The following is a 14,649-nucleotide window of genomic DNA, read 5'->3' on the forward strand; positions in this document are numbered from 1 at the left end:
ATCAAGGGCCTTTCGCAGACGCCACTGAAATATTTAACTTTACCCGAGAGGGAAATGCACCGCTCCTGGATGTACTGCAATACCAGGTCAATGCGTAGAGTGGAAGGAGCAAGCCCCTATTCCATCTCCCGACTCCAAAAATCAATTTAATATATGGTCCCCAGATAAGGGACGTATCAGATATTAAACTGATAAGAACAGATACTACACTTGATCTTAGCCAAAAGGCCGAGAAGCGATAAGGGCAAAGCGACACAGGGGATGACTTCATTCCTGACAGTGCGGGCTACAGTGACGGTGGCAAATGTCAAATAGCCACAGCGAAAACAATGACATGCCAAACAACTCCACACATTTCTGCGATCGCAGGGGCAACGGTTTTGTTTGCCAGACCGCAAATGAAACAAAAGCTGAGCAATTGCTGGGTCCTGTATCATTTAACCCAAGGTGCCCCAATAGGAAAGCGTTAATCAATGTTCCGAGGCACCTAACCCCAATGAGTGAGGTACCACTTGCAGTTCCCCCTTTTGGCTTTCGCCGTAGCCTACGCCAACACTGGTGTAAAGGAGATCTGCACAAATGGGAGAAGTGAGAAATTGCCATTGACAAACTCATCAGGGGAGAGCGCGAACGCAGTCCCCCACTGCCAGAAATTTTGCAGTCGAGATTCCCACATTTGGGGAATTCGCAGGGGTCAGCACAACCGCAGTGCAATGGCTGAGCCTCACCCTGGGCGAGCCACCTTCTTGATCATGGCATTGCCCCTGCCAGGTAAGTATGAGTTGGACCCGTCACCAGGCCAGGGTCTTTAGCACACGCACCGTCTTCGGTCACGGGCGCATCTGCTGAGACAAGTGCGAGCAGTCCAGGGGTAAGGTCGTTTTGGAATTGTCATTGCGGTTCGGCTTTTATCGATCAGATCGAAGTAAATATGTTTAAAATCAACCCAAAAGGCTCGCAAGTTACTTTCGACCAAAATGAAAAAGAAGGACATTCCTTTTCGCTGTAATTATCATTCGTTTTAGTTAGTTTTATCCACGGTCCATGTCGCTTCATTGAGTTGGCGTTTTGGGCTAGTGTCTTCCCGATTCTATTTTGTGAACAAGAAACGGGGGCGGCGGGGTTCTTCTTTTTTAGGTAGGTCGAATGTCTTCGTTGACAAAAATGACCTTGGGGAACACACATCAACACAAACTCGCTGGACGAGGCAGCTGCCGAAGCTGCCAAGCTGATCGTCTCCGTGGAGACGGCCTCGGGCGTACCAGTCTCGGGCTCGGGAAGAAAGAGTAAGGCGCCGGTCGGAACGCGAGCATCCGAGCCAGTTTTTCATCCGGGCGAAAGTCCAGATTAAAGTTGTTTTGGGAATAGGCCGTCAACAATTTCAGACAGCCTTTGGCCTGTGACTCTCAATGGCATCAATTCGCTGAATCCGCCATCAATTTTCCAAGGCCTGCCGCCACCTGCTCAGCGCTCTTTCCCATTGTGAGGGGATTCCAAAACCCCACCACAAAGGAAGCGAAAACCTTTAGAAGAGGGTTTTTTAAGTCATGTACACATTTCCCTGTACAGCGAGAAGGCCATGCATTTTTCTTGCCCGAGAGTTTCTGCCCCTTCAAAACACATCAAGCTTTTCAGACCGCAAGAAGGACGGGTGTACTTCATCCAGGTGTTCGCAGTGTGCATGGATCAAGGGCCTTTCGCAGACGCCACTGAAATATTTAACTTTACCCGAGAGGGAAATGCACCGCTCCTGGATGTACTGCAATACCAGGTCAATGCGTAGAGTGGAAGGAGCAAGCCCCTATTCCATCTCCCGACTCCAAAAATCAATTTAATATATGGTCCCCAGATAAGGGACGTATCAGATATTAAACTGATAAGAACAGATACTACACTTGATCTTAGCCAAAAGGCCGAGAAGCGATAAGGGCAAAGCGACACAGGGGATGACTTCATTCCTGACAGTGCGGGCTACAGTGACGGTGGCAAATGTCAAATAGCCACAGCGAAAACAATGACATGCCAAACAACTCCACACATTTCTGCGATCGCAGGGGCAACGGTTTTGTTTGCCAGACCGCAAATGAAACAAAAGCTGAGCAATTGCTGGGTCCTGTATCATTTAACCCAAGGTGCCCCAATAGGAAAGCGGCAATCAATGTTCCGAGGCACCTAACCCCAATGAGTGAGCTACCACTTGCAGTTCCCCCTTTTGGCTTTCGCCGTAGCCTACGCCAACACTGGTGTAAAGGAGATCTGCACAAATGGGAGAAGTGAGAAATTGCCATTGACAAACTCATCAGGGGAGAGCGCGAACGCAGTCCCCCACTGCCAGAAATTTTGCAGTCGAGATTCCCACATTTGGTGAATTCGCAGGGGTCAGCACAACCGCAGTGCAATGGCTGAGCCTCACCTTGGGCGAGCCACCTTCTTGATCATGGCATTGCCCCTGCCAGGTAAGTATGAGTTGGACCCGTCACCAGGCCAGGGTCTTTAGCACACGCACCGTCTTCGGTCACAGGCGCATCTGCTGAGACAAGTGCGAGCAGTCCAGGGGTAAGGTCGTTTTGGAATTGTCATTGCGGTTCGGCTTTTATCAATCAGATCGAAGTAAATATGTTTAAAATCAACCTAAAAGGCTCGCAAGTTACTTTCGACCAAAATGAAAAAGAAGGACATTCCTGTTCGCTGTAATTATCATTCGTTTTAGTTAGTTTTATACACGGTCCATGTCGCTTCATTGAGTTGGCGTTTTGGGCAAGTGTCTTCCCGATTCTATTTTGTGAACAAGAAACGGGGGCGGCGGGGTTCTTCTTTTTTAGGTAGGTCGAATGTCTTCATTGACAAAAATGACCTTGGGGAACACACATCAACTTAAACTCGCTGGACGAGGCAGCTGCCTCGCCAAGCTGATCGTCTCCGTGGAGACGGCCTCGGGCGTACGAGTCTTGGGCTCGGAATGCAAGAGTAAGGCGCCGGTCGGAACGCGAGCCAGTTTTTCATCCGGGCGAAAGTCCAGATTAAATTTGTTTTGGGAATAGGCCGTCAACAATTTCAGACAGCCTTTGGCCTGTGACTCTCAATGGCATCAATTCGCTGAATCCGCCATCAATTTTCCAAGGCCTGCCGCCACCTGCTCAGCGCTCTTTCCCATTGTGAGGGGATTCCAAAACCCCACCACAAAGGAAGCGAAAACCTTTAGAAGAGGGTTTTTTAAGTCATGTACACATTTCCCTGTACAGCGAGAAGGCCATGCATTTTTCTTGCCCGAGAGTTTCTGCCCCTTCAAAACACATCAAGCTTTTCAGACCGCAAGAAGGACGGGTGTACTTCATCCAGGTGTTCGCAGTGTGCATGGATCAAGGGCCTTTCGCAGACGCCACTGAAATATTTAACTTTAACCGAGAGGGAAATGCACCGGGACCCTGGCGGTCCGATCCTCGGCTGCAGAAGCTAGCTCTTGGGACATGGAATGTCACCTCTCTGGCAGGGAAGGAGCCCGAGCTGGTGTGTGAGGCAGAGAATTTCCGACTGGATATAGTCGGACTTGCCTCCACACACAGCCTGGGTTCTGGTACTAGTTCTCTCGAGAGGGGTTGGACTCTCTTCCACTCTGGAGTTGCTCATGGTGAGAGGCGCAGAGCAGGTGTGGGCATACTCATTGCACCCCGGCTCAGTGCCTGTACATTGGGGTTCACACCGGTAGACGAGAGGGTTGCTTCCCTCCGCCTTCGGGTGGGGGGACGGGTCCTGACTGTTGTTTGTGCATATGCACCAAACGGCAGCTCAGCATACCCACCCTTTTTGGAGTCCTTGGAGGGTGTGCTGGAGAGTACTCCTGCTGGGGACTCCCTTGTTCTGCTGGGGGACTTCAATGCTCACGTGGGCAATGACAGTGAGACCTGGAGGGGCGTGATTGGGAGGAACGGCCCCCCCGATCAGAACTCGAGTGGTGTTTTGTTATTGGACTTCTGTGCTCGTCACGGACTGTCCATAACGAACACCTTGTTCAAACATAAGGGTGTCCATATGTGCACTTGGCACCAGGACACCCTGGGCCGTAGTTCGATGATCGACCTTGTGGTTGTATCATCGGATTTGCGGCCGCATGTTTTGGACACTCGGGTGAAGAGAGGGGCGGAGCTGTCAACTGATCACCACCTGGTGGTGAGTAGGCTCCGATGGTGGGGAAAGATGCCGGTCCGTCCTGGCAGACCCAAACGTATTGTGAGGGTTTGTTGGGAGCGTCTGGCGGAATCCCCTGTCAGAAGGAGTTTCAACTCCCACCTCCGACAGAGCTTTTCCCATGTTCCGGGGGAGACGGGGGACATTGAGTCCGAGTGGACCATGTTCCGTGCCTCTATTGTTGAGGCGGCCAATCTGAGTTGTGGCCGTAAAGTGGTTGGTGCCTGTCGTGGCGGCAACCCTCGTACTCGCTGGTGGACACCAGCAGTAAGGGATGCCGTCAAGCTGAAGAAGGAGTCCTATCGAGCCTTTATGGCCTGTGGGACCCCAGAGGCAGCTGACGGGTATCGACTGGCCAAGCGGAACGCAGCTTCGGTGGTCGCCGAGGCAAAAACCCGAGCGTGGGAAGAGTTCGGTGAGGCCATGGAAGCCGACTTCCGGACGGCTTCGAGGAAATTCTGGTCCACCATCCGACGTCTCAGGAGGGGGAAGCAGTGCACCACTAACACTGTGTACAGTGGGGATGGGGCGCTGCTGACTTCGACTCGGGACGTTGTGAACCGGTGGGCAGAGTACTTCGAAGACCTCCTCAACTCCACCAACACGTCTTCCTTGGAGGAAGCAGAGTCTGAGGACCCTGAGGTGGGCTCTCCTATCTCTGTGGTTGAAGTCACCGATGTGGTTAAAAAGCTCCTCGGTGGCAGGGCCCCAGGGGTGGATGAGATCCGCCCGGAGTTCCTCAGGGCTCTGGATGTTGTGGGGCTGTCCTGGTTGACACGCCTCTGCAACATCGCGTGGTCAACGGGGAGAGTGCCTCTGGATTGGCAGACCGGGGTGGTAGTCCCTCTTTTTAAAAAGGGGGACCGGAGGGTGTGTTCCAACTACAGAGGGATCACACTCCTCAGCCTCCCTGGTAAGGTCTATTCAGGGGTGCTGGAGAGGAGGGTCCGTCAGGAAGTCGAGCCTCAGATTGAGGAGGAGCAGTGTGGTTTTCGTCCCGGCCGTGGAACAGTGGACCAGCTCTACACCCTTAGCAGGGTCCTCGAGGGTATGTGGGAATTCGCCCAACCAGTCTACATGTGTTTTATGGACTTGGAGAAGGCGTTTGACCGTGTCCCTCGGGGAGTTCTGTGGGGGGTGCTTCGTGGGTATGGGGTACCGAACCCCCTGATACGGGCTATTCGGTCACTATACCACCGATGTCAGAGTTTGGTTCGCATTGCCGGCAGTAAGTCGGAATCGTTTCCAGTGAGGGTAGGACTCCGCCAAGGCTGCCCTTTGTCGCCGATTCTGTTCATAATCTTTATGGACAGAATTTCTAGGCGCAGCCGAAGCGTTGAGGGCGTCCGTTTTGGTGGCCTCAGTATTGCATCCCTGCTTTTTGCAGATGATGTGGTGCTGTTGGCTCCTTCAAACGGGGCTCTCCAACTCTCACTGGAGCGTTTCGCAGCCGAGTGTGAAGCGGTTGGGATGAAAATCAGCACCTCCAAATCTGAAACCATGGTCCTCAGTCGGAAAAGGGTGGAGTGCCCCCTCCGGGTCGGGGGAGAGATCTTGCCCCAAGTGGAGGAGTTTAAGTATCTTGGGGTCTTGTTCACGAGTGAGGGCAGGAGGGAGCGAGAGATCGACAGGCGGATCGGTGCAGCGTCTGCTGTGATGCGGACGTTGTATCGGTCTGTCGTGGTGAAGAAGGAGCTGAGCCGAAGGGCGAAGCTCTCAATTTACCGGTCGATCTACGTTCCAACCCTCATCTATGGTCACGAGCTATGGGTCGTGACCGAAAGAACGAGATCCCGGATACAAGCGGCCGAAATGAGTTTTCTCCGCAGGGTGTCCGGGCTCTCCCTTAGAGATAAGGTGAGAAGCTCGGTCATCCGGGAGGGGCTCAGAGTCGAGCCGCTTCTCCTCCACATCGAGAGGAGCCAGATGAGGTGGCTTGGGCATCTGATTCGGATGCCTCCTGAACGCCTCCCTGGTGAGGTGTTCCGGGCATGTCCCACTGGGAGGAGACCCCGAGGAAGACCCAGGACACGCTGGAGTGACTATGTCACCCAGCTGGCCTGGGAACGCCTCGGGATCCCCCGGGGAGAGCTGGAAGAAGTAGCTAGGGAGAGGGAAGTCTGGGCTTCCCTGCTAAAGCTGTTGCCCCCGCGACCCGGCCCCGGATAAGCGGTAGAAGATGGATGGATGGATGGGAAATGCACCGTTCCTGCATGTACTGCAATACCAGGTCAATGCGTAGAGTGGAAGGAGCAAGCCCCTATTCCATCTCCCGACTCCAAAAATCAATTTAATATATGGTCCCCAGATAAGGGACGTATCAGATATTAAACTGATAAGAACAGATACTACACTTGATCTTAGCCAAAAGGCCGAGAAGCGATAAGGGCAAAGCGACACAGGGGATGACTTCATTCCTGACAGTGCGGGCTACAGTGACGGTGGCAAATGTCAAATAGCCACAGCAAAAACAATGACATGCCAAACAACTCCACACATTTCTGCGATCGCAGGGGTAACGGTTTTGGTTGCCAGCCCGCAAATGAAACAAAAGCTGAGCAATTGCTGGGTACTGTATCATTTAACCCAAGGTGCCCCAATAGGAAAGCGGCAATCAATGTTCCGAGGCACCTAACCCCAATGAGTGAGCTACCACTTGCAGTTCCCCCTTTTGGCTTTCGCCGTAGCCTACGCCAACACTGGTGTAAAGGAGATCGACACAAATGGGAGAAGTGAGAAATTGCCATTGACAAACTCATCAGGGGAGAGCGCGAACGCAGTCCCCCACTGCCAGAAATTTTGCAGTCGAGATTCCCACATTTGGGGAATTCGCAGGGGTCAGCACAACCGCAGTGCAATGGCTGAGCCTCACCCTGGGCGAGCCACCTTCTTGATCATGGCATTGCCCCTGCCAGGTAAGTATGAGTTGGACCCGTCACCAGGCCAGGGTCTTTAGCACACGCACCGTCTTCGGTCACAGGCGCATCTGCTGAGACAAGTGCGAGCAGTCCAGGGGTAAGGTCGTTTTGGAATTGTCATTGCGGTTCGGCTTTTATCGATCAGATCGAAGTAAATATGTTTAAAATCAACCCAAAAGGCTCGCAAGTTACTTTCGACCAAAATGAAAAAGAAGGACATTCCTGTTCGCTGTAATTATCATTCGTTTTAGTTAGTTTTATACACGGTCCATGTCGCTTCATTGAGTTGGCGTTTTGGGCAAGTGTCTTCCCGATTCTATTTTGTGAACAAGAAACGGGGGCGGCGGGGTTCTTCTTTTTTAGGTAGGTCGAATGTCTTCGTTGACAAAAATGACCTTGGGGAACACACATCAACTTAAACTCGCTGGACGAGGCAGCTGCCTCGCCAAGCTGATCGTCTCCGTGGAGACGGCCTCGGGCGTACGAGTCTTGGGCTCGGAATGCAAGAGTAAGGCGCCGGTCGGAACGCGAGCCAGTTTTTCATCCGGGCGAAAGTCCAGATTAAAGTTGTTTTGGGAATAGGCCGTCAACAATTTCAGACAGCCTTTGGCCTGTGACTCTCAATGGCATCAATTCGCTGAATCCGCCATCAATTTTCCAAGGCCTGCCGCCACCTGCTCAGCGCTCTTTCCCATTGTGAGGGGATTCCAAAACCCCACCACAAAGGAAGCGAAAACCTTTAGAAGAGGGTTTTTTAAGTCATGTACACATTTCCCTGTACAGCGAGAAGGCCATGCATTTTTCTTGCCCGAGAGTTTCTGCCCCTTCAAAACACATCAAGCTTTTCAGACCGCAAGAAGGACGGGTGTACTTCATCCAGGTGTTCGCAGTGTGCATGGATCAAGGGCCTTTCGCAGACGCCACTGAAATATTTAACTTTAACCGAGAGGGAAATGCACCGTTCCTGCATGTACTGCAATACCAGGTCAATGCGTAGAGTGGAAGGAGCAAGCCCCTATTCCATCTCCCGACTCCAAAAATCAATTTAATATATGGTCCCCAGATAAGGGACGTATCAGATATTAAACTGATAAGAACAGATACTACACTTGATCTTAGCCAAAAGGCCGAGAAGCGATAAGGGCAAAGCGACACAGGGGATGACTTCATTCCTGACAGTGCGGGCTACAGTGACGGTGGCAAATGTCAAATAGCCACAGCAAAAACAATGACATGCCAAACAACTCCACACATTTCTGCGATCGCAGGGGTAACGGTTTTGGTTGCCAGCCCGCAAATGAAACAAAAGCTGAGCAATTGCTGGGTACTGTATCATTTAACCCAAGGTGCCCCAATAGGAAAGCGGCAATCAATGTTCCGAGGCACCTAACCCCAATGAGTGAGCTACCACTTGCAGTTCCCCCTTTTGGCTTTCGCCGTAGCCTACGCCAACACTGGTGTAAAGGAGATCGACACAAATGGGAGAAGTGAGAAATTGCCATTGACAAACTCATCAGGGGAGAGCGCGAACGCAGTCCCCCACTGCCAGAAATTTTGCAGTCGAGATTCCCACATTTGGGGAATTCGCAGGGGTCAGCACAACCGCAGTGCAATGGCTGAGCCTCACCCTGGGCGAGCCACCTTCTTGATCATGGCATTGCCCCTGCCAGGTAAGTATGAGTTGGACCCGTCACCAGGCCAGGGTCTTTAGCACACGCACCGTCTTCGGTCACAGGCGCATCTGCTGAGACAAGTGCGAGCAGTCCAGGGGTAAGGTCGTTTTGGAATTGTCATTGCGGTTCGGCTTTTATCGATCAGATCGAAGTAAATATGTTTAAAATCAACCCAAAAGGCTCGCAAGTTACTTTCGACCAAAATGAAAAAGAAGGACATTCCTGTTCGCTGTAATTATCATTCGTTTTAGTTAGTTTTATACACGGTCCATGTCGCTTCATTGAGTTGGCGTTTTGGGCAAGTGTCTTCCCGATTCTATTTTGTGAACAAGAAACGGGGGCGGCGGGGTTCTTCTTTTTTAGGTAGGTCGAATGTCTTCGTTGACAAAAATGACCTTGGGGAACACACATCAACTTAAACTCGCTGGACGAGGCAGCTGCCTCGCCAAGCTGATCGTCTCCGTGGAGACGGCCTCGGGCGTACGAGTCTTGGGCTCGGAATGCAAGAGTAAGGCGCCGGTCGGAACGCGAGCATCCGAGCCAGTTTTTCATCCGGGCGAAAGTCCAGATTAAAGTTGTTTTGGGAATAGGCCGTCAACAATTTCAGACAGCCTTTGGCCTGTGACTCTCAATGGCATCAATTCGCTGAATCCGCCATCAATTTTCCAAGGCCTGCCGCCACCTGCTCAGCGCTCTTTCCCATTGTGAGGGGATTCCAAAACCCCACCACAAAGGAAGCGAAAACCTTTAGAAGAGGGTTTTTTAAGTCATGTACACATTTCCCTGTACAGCGAGAAGGCCATGCATTTTTCTTTTCAGAGAGTTTCTGCCCCTTCAAAACACATTAAGCTTTTCAGACCGCAAGAAGGACGGGTGTACTTCATCCAGGTGTTCGCAGTGTGCATGGATCAAGGGCCTTTCGCAGACGCCACTGAAATATTTAACTTTACCCGAGAGGGAAATGCACCGCTCCTGAATGTACTGCAATACCAGGTCAATGCGTAGAGTGGAAGGAGCAAGCCCCTATTCCATCTCCCGACTCCAAAAATCAATTTAATATATGGTCCCCAGATAAGGGACGTATCAGATATTAAACTGATAAGAACAGATACTACACTTGATCTTAGCCAAAAGGCCGAGAAGCGATAAGGGCAAAGCGACACAGGGGATGACTTCATTCCTGACAGTGCGGGCTACAGTGACGGTGGCAAATGTCAAATAGCCACAGCGAAAACAATGACATGCCAAACAACTCCACACATTTCTGCGATCGCAGGGGCAACGGTTTTGTTTGCCAGCCCGCAAATGAAACAAAAGCTGAGCAATTGCTGGGTACTGTATCATTTAACCCAAGGTGCCCCAATAGGAAAGCGGCAATCAATGTTCCGAGGCACCTAACCCCAATGACTGAGCTACCACTTGCAGTTCCCCCTTTTGGCTTTCGCCGTAGCCTACGCCAACACTGGTGTAAAGGAGATCTGCACAAATGGGAGAAGTGAGAAATTGCCATTGACAAACTCATCAGGGGAGAGCGCGAACGCAGTCCCCCACTGCCAGAAATTTTGCAGTCGAGATTCCCACATTTGGGGAATTCGCAGGGGTCAGCACAACCGCAGTGCAATGGCTGAGCCTCACCCTGGGCGAGCCACCTTCTTGATCATGGCATTGCCCCTGCCAGGTAAGTATGAGTTGGACCCGTCACCAGGCCAGGGTCTTTAGCACACGCACCGTCTTCGGTCACAGGCGCATCTGCTGAGACAAGTGCGAGCAGTCCAGGGGTAAGGTCGTTTTGGAATTGTCATTGCGGTTCGGCTTTTATCGATCAGATCGAAGTAAATATGTTTAAAATCAACCCAAAAGGCTCGCAAGTTACTTTCGACCAAAATGAAAAAGAAGGACATTCCTGTTCGCTGTAATTATCATTCGTTTTAGTTAGTTTTATACACGGTCCATGTCGCTTCATTGAGTTGGCGTTTTGGGCTAGTGTCTTCCCGATTCTATTTTGTGAACAAGAAACGGGGGCGGCGGGGTTCTTCTTTTTTAGGTAGGTCGAATGTCTTCGTTGACAAAAATGACCTTGGGGAACACACATCAACACAAACTCGCTGGACGAGGCAGCTGCCGAAGCTGCCAAGCTGATCGTCTCCGTGGAGACGGCCTCGGGCGTACCAGTCTCGGGCTCGGGAAGAAAGAGTAAGGCGCCGGTTGGAACGCGAGCATCCGAGCCAGTTTTTCATCCGGGCGAAAATCCAGATTAAAGTTGTTTTGGGAATAGGCCGTCAACAATTTCAGACAGCCTTTGGCCTGTGACTCTCAATGGCCCCGTCACCAGGCCAGGGAAAGTCCAGATCACAAAGTCGGTCACGGGCGCATCTGCTGAGACAAGTGCGAGCAGTCCAGGGGTAAGGTCGTTTTGGAATTGTCATTGCGGTTCGGCTTTTATCGATCAGATCGAAGTAAATATGTTTAAAATCAACCCAAAAGGCTCGCAAGTTACTTTCGACCAAAATGAAAAAGAAGGACATTCCTTTTCGCTGTCATTATCATTCGTTTTAGTTAGTTTTATCCACGGTCCATGTCGCTTCATTGAGTTGGCGTTTTGGGCTAGTGTCTTCCCGATTCTATTTTGTGAACAAGAAACGGGGGCGGCGGGGTTCTTCTTTTTTAGGTAGGTCGAATGTCTTCGTTGACAAAAATGACCTTGGGGAACACACATCAACACAAACTCGCTGGACGAGGCAGCTGCCGAAGCTGCCAAGCTGATCGTCTCCGTGGAGACGGCCTCGGGCGTACCAGTCTCGGGCTCGGGAAGAAAGAGTAAGGCGCCGGTCGGAACGCGAGCATCCGAGCCAGTTTTTCATCCGGGCGAAAGTCCAGATTAAATTTGTTTTGGGAATAGGCCGTCAACAATTTCAGACAGCCTTTGGCCTGTGACTCTCAATGGCATCAATTCGCTGAATCCGCCATCAATTTTCCAAGGCCTGCCGCCACCTGCTCAGCGCTCTTTCCCATTGTGAGGGGATTCCAAAACCCCACCACAAAGGAAGCGAAAACCTTTAGAAGAGGGTTTTTTAAGTCATGTACACATTTCCCTGTACAGCGAGAAGGCCATGCATTTTTCTTGCCCGAGAGTTTCTGCCCCTTCAAAACACATCAAGCTTTTCAGACCGCAAGAAGGACGGGTGTACTTCATCCAGGTGTTCGCAGTGTGCATGGATCAAGGGCCTTTCGCAGACGCCACTGAAATATTTAACTTTAACCGAGAGGGAAATGCACCGTTCCTGCATGTACTGCAATACCAGGTCAATGCGTAGAGTGGAAGGAGCAAGCCCCTATTCCATCTCCCGACTCCAAAAATCAATTTAATATATGGTCCCCAGATAAGGGACGTATCAGATATTAAACTGATAAGAACAGATACTACACTTGATCTTAGCCAAAAGGCCGAGAAGCGATAAGGGCAAAGCGACACAGGGGATGACTTCATTCCTGACAGTGCGGGCTACAGTGACGGTGGCAAATGTCAAATAGCCACAGCAAAAACAATGACATGCCAAACAACTCCACACATTTCTGCGATCGCAGGGGCAACGGTTTTGTTTGCCAGACCGCAAATGAAACAAAAGCTGAGCAATTGCTGGGTCCTGTATCATTTAACCCAAGGTGCCCCAATAGGAAAGCGGCAATCAATGTTCCGAGGCACCTAACCCCAATGAGTGAGCTACCACTTGCAGTTCCCCCTTTTGGCTTTCGCCGTAGCCTACGCCAACACTGGTGTAAAGGAGATCTGCACAAATGGGAGAAGTGAGAAATTGCCATTGACAAACTCATCAGGGGAGAGCGCGAACGCAGTCCCCCACTGCCAGAAATTTTGCAGTCGAGATTCCCACATTTGGGGAATTCGCAGGGGTCAGCACAACCGCAGTGCAATGGCTGAGCCTCACCCTGGGCGAGCCACCTTCTTGATCATGGCATTGCCCCTGCCAGGTAAGTATGAGTTGGACCCGTCACCAGGCCAGGGTCTTTAGCACACGCACCGTCTTCGGTCACGGGCGCATCTGCTGAGACAAGTGCGAGCAGTCCAGGGGTAAGGTCGTTTTGGAATTGTCATTGCGGTTCGGCTTTTATCGATCAGATCGAAGTAAATATGTTTAAAATCAACCCAAAAGGCTCGCAAGTTACTTTCGACCAAAATGAAAAAGAAGGACATTCCTGTTCGCTGTAATTATCATTCGTTTTAGTTAGTTTTATACACGGTCCATGTCGCTTCATTGAGTTGGCGTTTTGGGCTAGTGTCTTCCCGATTCTATTTTGTGAACAAGAAACGGGGGCGGCGGGGTTCTTCTTTTTTAGGTAGGTCGAATGTCTTCGTTGACAAAAATGACCTTGGGGAACACACATCAACACAAACTCGCTGGACGAGGCAGCTGCCGAAGCTGCCAAGCTGATCGTCTCCGTGGAGACGGCCTCGGGCGTACCAGTCTCGGGCTCGGGAAGAAAGAGTAAGGCGCCGGTTGGAACGCGAGCATCCGAGCCAGTTTTTCATCCGGGCGAAAATCCAGATTAAAGTTGTTTTGGGAATAGGCCGTCAACAATTTCAGACAGCCTTTGGCCTGTGACTCTCAATGGCCCCGTCACCAGGCCAGGGAAAGTCCAGATCACAAAGTCGGTCACGGGCGCATCTGCTGAGACAAGTGCGAGCAGTCCAGGGGTAAGGTCGTTTTGGAATTGTCATTGCGGTTCGGCTTTTATCGATCAGATCGAAGTAAATATGTTTAAAATCAACCCAAAAGGCTCGCAAGTTACTTTCGACCAAAATGAAAAAGAAGATACATTCCTTTTCGCTGTCATTATCATTCGTTTTAGTTAGTTTTATCCACGGTCCATGTCGCTTCATTGAGTTGGCGTTTTGGGCTAGTGTCTTCCCGATTCTATTTTGTGAACAAGAAACGGGGGCGGCGGGGTTCTTCTTTTTTAGGTAGGTCGAATGTCTTCGTTGACAAAAATGACCTTGGGGAACACACATCAACACAAACTCGCTGGACGAGGCAGCTGCCGAAGCTGCCAAGCTGATCGTCTCCGTGGAGACGGCCTCGGGCGTACCAGTCTCGGGCTCGGGAAGAAAGAGTAAGGCGCCGGTCGGAACGCGAGCATCCGAGCCAGTTTTTCATCCGGGCGAAAGTCCAGATTAAATTTGTTTTGGGAATAGGCCGTCAACAATTTCAGACAGCCTTTGGCCTGTGACTCTCAATGGCATCAATTCGCTGAATCCGCCATCAATTTTCCAAGGCCTGCCGCCACCTGCTCAGCGCTCTTTCCCATTGTGAGGGGATTCCAAAACCCCACCACAAAGGAAGCGAAAACCTTTAGAAGAGGGTTTTTTAAGTCATGTACACATTTCCCTGTACAGCGAGAAGGCCATGCATTTTTCTTGCCCGAGAGTTTCTGCCCCTTCAAAACACATCAAGCTTTTCAGACCGCAAGAAGGACGGGTGTACTTCATCCAGGTGTTCGCAGTGTGCATGGATCAAGGGCCTTTCGCAGACGCCACTGAAATATTTAACTTTAACCGAGAGGGAAATGCACCGTTCCTGCATGTACTGCAATACCAGGTCAATGCGTAGAGTGGAAGGAGCAAGCCCCTATTCCATCTCCCGACTCCAAAAATCAATTTAATATATGGTCCCCAGATAAGGGACGTATCAGATATTAAACTGATAAGAACAGATACTACACTTGATCTTAGCCAAAAGGCCGAGAAGCGATAAGGGCAAAGCGACACAGGGGATGACTTCATTCCTGACAGTGCGGGCTACAGTGACGGTGGCAAATGTCAAATAGCCACAGCAAAAACAATGACATGCCAAACAACT

The 14,649-nt window shown here is 50.9% G+C and overlaps 13 non-coding genes across 13 annotated transcripts; all 13 read right to left on the reverse strand.

Annotated features, from left to right (window-relative positions):
* Nucleotides 1–49: 49 nt before the first annotated feature.
* LOC147193386 (U2 spliceosomal RNA) lies at nucleotides 50–240 on the reverse strand. Its single transcript, XR_015103295.1, has one exon. It is a non-coding gene; the product is annotated as a U2 spliceosomal RNA (small nuclear RNA).
* A 375-nt stretch (nucleotides 241–615) lies between these two features.
* LOC147193387 (U1 spliceosomal RNA) lies at nucleotides 616–779 on the reverse strand. The gene has a single exon (XR_015103368.1). It is a non-coding gene; the product is annotated as a U1 spliceosomal RNA (small nuclear RNA).
* Nucleotides 780–1,734: 955 nt separating this feature from the next.
* LOC147193388 (U2 spliceosomal RNA) lies at nucleotides 1,735–1,925 on the reverse strand. The gene has a single exon (XR_015103296.1). It is a non-coding gene; the product is annotated as a U2 spliceosomal RNA (small nuclear RNA).
* Nucleotides 1,926–2,300: 375 nt separating this feature from the next.
* On the reverse strand, nucleotides 2,301–2,464 carry LOC147193389 (U1 spliceosomal RNA). The gene has a single exon (XR_015103389.1). It is a non-coding gene; the product is annotated as a U1 spliceosomal RNA (small nuclear RNA).
* A 3,914-nt stretch (nucleotides 2,465–6,378) lies between these two features.
* On the reverse strand, nucleotides 6,379–6,569 carry LOC147193390 (U2 spliceosomal RNA). Its single transcript, XR_015103319.1, has one exon. It is a non-coding gene; the product is annotated as a U2 spliceosomal RNA (small nuclear RNA).
* A 375-nt stretch (nucleotides 6,570–6,944) lies between these two features.
* LOC147193391 (U1 spliceosomal RNA) lies at nucleotides 6,945–7,108 on the reverse strand. Its single transcript, XR_015103369.1, has one exon. It is a non-coding gene; the product is annotated as a U1 spliceosomal RNA (small nuclear RNA).
* A 943-nt stretch (nucleotides 7,109–8,051) lies between these two features.
* On the reverse strand, nucleotides 8,052–8,242 carry LOC147193392 (U2 spliceosomal RNA). The gene has a single exon (XR_015103321.1). It is a non-coding gene; the product is annotated as a U2 spliceosomal RNA (small nuclear RNA).
* A 375-nt stretch (nucleotides 8,243–8,617) lies between these two features.
* On the reverse strand, nucleotides 8,618–8,781 carry LOC147193393 (U1 spliceosomal RNA). Its single transcript, XR_015103370.1, has one exon. It is a non-coding gene; the product is annotated as a U1 spliceosomal RNA (small nuclear RNA).
* Nucleotides 8,782–9,732: 951 nt separating this feature from the next.
* Nucleotides 9,733–9,923, reverse strand: LOC147193394 (U2 spliceosomal RNA). The gene has a single exon (XR_015103307.1). It is a non-coding gene; the product is annotated as a U2 spliceosomal RNA (small nuclear RNA).
* Nucleotides 9,924–10,298: 375 nt separating this feature from the next.
* LOC147193395 (U1 spliceosomal RNA) lies at nucleotides 10,299–10,462 on the reverse strand. The gene has a single exon (XR_015103371.1). It is a non-coding gene; the product is annotated as a U1 spliceosomal RNA (small nuclear RNA).
* A 1,579-nt stretch (nucleotides 10,463–12,041) lies between these two features.
* On the reverse strand, nucleotides 12,042–12,232 carry LOC147193396 (U2 spliceosomal RNA). Its single transcript, XR_015103322.1, has one exon. It is a non-coding gene; the product is annotated as a U2 spliceosomal RNA (small nuclear RNA).
* A 375-nt stretch (nucleotides 12,233–12,607) lies between these two features.
* Nucleotides 12,608–12,771, reverse strand: LOC147193397 (U1 spliceosomal RNA). The gene has a single exon (XR_015103372.1). It is a non-coding gene; the product is annotated as a U1 spliceosomal RNA (small nuclear RNA).
* Nucleotides 12,772–14,351: 1,580 nt separating this feature from the next.
* Nucleotides 14,352–14,542, reverse strand: LOC147193398 (U2 spliceosomal RNA). Its single transcript, XR_015103323.1, has one exon. It is a non-coding gene; the product is annotated as a U2 spliceosomal RNA (small nuclear RNA).
* Between the last annotated feature and the right edge of the window lie 107 nt (nucleotides 14,543–14,649).

This window comes from Hippocampus guttulatus, chromosome 16, assembly GCF_054856545.1.
Source record: "Hippocampus guttulatus isolate MCC_2025c chromosome 16, RoL_Hgut_1.0, whole genome shotgun sequence".
In the NCBI taxonomy this organism is placed as follows: domain Eukaryota; kingdom Metazoa; phylum Chordata; class Actinopteri; order Syngnathiformes; family Syngnathidae; genus Hippocampus; species Hippocampus guttulatus.